The sequence below is a fragment of the Schistocerca piceifrons genome, unplaced genomic scaffold, assembly GCF_021461385.2.
Source record: "Schistocerca piceifrons isolate TAMUIC-IGC-003096 unplaced genomic scaffold, iqSchPice1.1 HiC_scaffold_1324, whole genome shotgun sequence".
NCBI lineage: Eukaryota > Metazoa > Arthropoda > Insecta > Orthoptera > Acrididae > Schistocerca > Schistocerca piceifrons.
The window spans coordinates 45,001-47,500 of record NW_025727152.1 but is presented as its reverse complement, the minus strand read 5'-3'; the positions used below and the strand labels follow the sequence as shown (position 1 = coordinate 47,500).

Genomic DNA, 2,500 nt, shown 5'->3' with positions numbered 1-2,500 from the left:
CCTTGCCCCCTGCCTTCGCAAGCTGGTTGGTGAGAAGTTTGCATGTTCAATGCCCTTCGCATGCGACGTACTCAGGCTACGTTGTGGTGCGGCCTGTGTCAACTGTCCGCTGATGTCGTACGCGTGAACCACAATCTGTACTGCACATTCGTCCTTATGTACTGAATGATACATCGTGGCACATGTGTGACCGCACAACGACTGCGCCCAAAAACGGCGGACCATACAGTGCAAATATTGTGCACGCAGCTACGTGTCGTCTCCCTATGAGAGCTGGATTGCAGTGTGGTACGCCATAGAGACGTGTGGGAGGAACGGACGCCGTGGATGGCGATCAGCATGAGCTGTCTGTTGATGTATTCGGACCTAGTCGTCTCTCCTCACACACCGTGATGGCATGGTGCACCGCGTTCCATATCTGCGACATGCTACAGAGGCCGGTTGACAGTCGTTCGAGCAATGGACATCGCATACGTACGGGGGCCACCTTCCACGTATTGTCTAGGCGTGCACATTTTGTTGCGTGTATGTGGGCAGACGTAGTGTGGCGTGACACCTGACACAGGCATGCAATAATCGTTGAAGTTGCAAATGGCGATGGACGCCTGCGTTTTCTGGTGAAGTTACGCAAATGAACAAATGGTAACCTGTTGTGGTGCGGTTGTTCTCGCTAGGGGTGAATCGGTGATGGCGACGATAGGTTGAGGTACTAACCGGTTGTTCCAGCGATACCCACCATGCCGACGAAACTGAACGGCATCTGGGTGTGAAGCGATACGCGGCGGTGGCTGGGTGGGACCGTCCCCGGCCGGTGAGGGGGCGCCTCCCGGCGTGCTGGCCGCGCGGTGCGTGGGCGCACGCGCTACAGCCGGCTGGTGGGGGCGGCCAGTGGCAGGCGCGCCGGCCGACGGACGCGGCAGGCGTCGCAGCTGCGCGCCGGCGCACCCTGCGCGCGGCGCCGTGCGGCCAAAGTAGGTCCTCGCGGGCCCGGTGCGAAGCGCGGTGGACATCTTCAGTGTGCTGGTCCGATTGAGGACTGTGTGCGTTGAGGATGCGCCGCCGCCCGGCGCTCGGCGCCGCGACGCCGTCTGCTGCTCGGTCGCCCCAGCGGTTCTCGCTGGTGGTTTGTATCGCAGCTGTGCGGATGTGTTGGCGCGTGCGCTGTGCTGGGAGAGTTCGCTTCGGCACCCAAGTGGGGCTTTTGTCCTTCTGTGGCGCTGGCGTTGGAGCTGCCGGTCACCGTAGGTGGCGCGTGTTGTCTCCCGCCGGCAATGCCACGACAGCACGCTCCCGGGCCTCTGTCGGCAGCGGCAAGCTCAGTTGGGAGCACGGGTGGTCGCACCGAAAGCGTCTACTCGCCTAACTCCGGGCGATTGCGCCTCTCTCGAACCCGACCAAGTACTTGGGACGGCGCTGCGCGCCGCCGGGACCTGAGAGGGTTTCGAGGTGTATTGTGCAGGGGAGCTCAGCCTCCTCCTGTTTGCAGAATGATTGAGCGGACGCTTGCGTGTTCGCGCGGGCCCCCGGGACACACTCCCGGGCGGCCGGCTGCTCAGCTCTAGTTGACGCAGCTCCCTGGTTGATCCTGCCAGTAGTCATATGCTTGTCTCAAAGATTAAGCCATGCATGTCTCAGTACAAGCCGCATTAAGGTGAAACCGCGAATGGCTCATTAAATCAATTATGGTTCCTTAGATCGTACCCACGTTACTTGGATAACTGTGGTAATTCTAGAGCTAATACATGCAAACAGAGTCCCGACCAGAGATGGAAGGGACGCTTTTATTAGATCAAAACCAATCGGTCGGCTCGTCCGGTCCGTTTGCCTTGGTGACTCTGAATAACTTTGGGCTGATCGCACGGTCCTCGTACCGGCGACGCATCTTTCAAATGTCTGCCTTATCAACTGTCGATGGTAGGTTCTGCGCCTACCATGGTTGTAACGGGTAACGGGGAATCAGGGTTCGATTCCGGAGAGGGAGCCTGAGAAACGGCTACCACATCCAAGGAAGGCAGCAGGCGCGCAAATTACCCACTCCCGGCACGGGGAGGTAGTGACGAAAAATAACGATACGGGACTCATCCGAGGCCCCGTAATCGGAATGAGTACACTTTAAATCCTTTAACGAGTATCTATTGGAGGGCAAGTCTGGTGCCAGCAGCCGCGGTAATTCCAGCTCCAATAGCGTATATTAAAGTTGTTGCGGTTAAAAAGCTCGTAGTTGGATTTGTGTCCCACGCTGTTGGTTCACCGCCCGTCGGTGTTTAACTGGCATGTATCGTGGGACGTCCTGCCGGTGGGGCGAGCTGAAGGCGTGCGACCGCCTCGTGCGTGCTCGTGCGTCCCGAGGCGGACCCCGTTGAAATCCTACCAGGGTGCTCTTTATTGAGTGTCTCGGTGGGCCGGCACGTTTACTTTGAACAAATTAGAGTGCTTAAAGCAGGCAAGCCCGCCTGAATACTGTGTGCATGGAATAATGGAATAGGACCTCGGTTCTATT

The 2,500-nt window shown here is 58.2% G+C and overlaps 1 non-coding gene across 1 annotated transcript in view; it reads left to right on the top strand.

Annotated features, from left to right (window-relative positions):
• The first annotated feature begins 1,572 nt into the window (after positions 1 to 1,572).
• LOC124732172 overlaps positions 1,573 to 2,500 on the top strand; it is a 1,909-nt gene continuing 981 nt past the window's right edge. Inside the window, exon 1 of the ribosomal RNA XR_007008593.1 lies at positions 1,573 to 2,500. This exon is cut by the window's right edge and continues 981 nt beyond it. This is a non-coding gene — a ribosomal RNA (small subunit ribosomal RNA).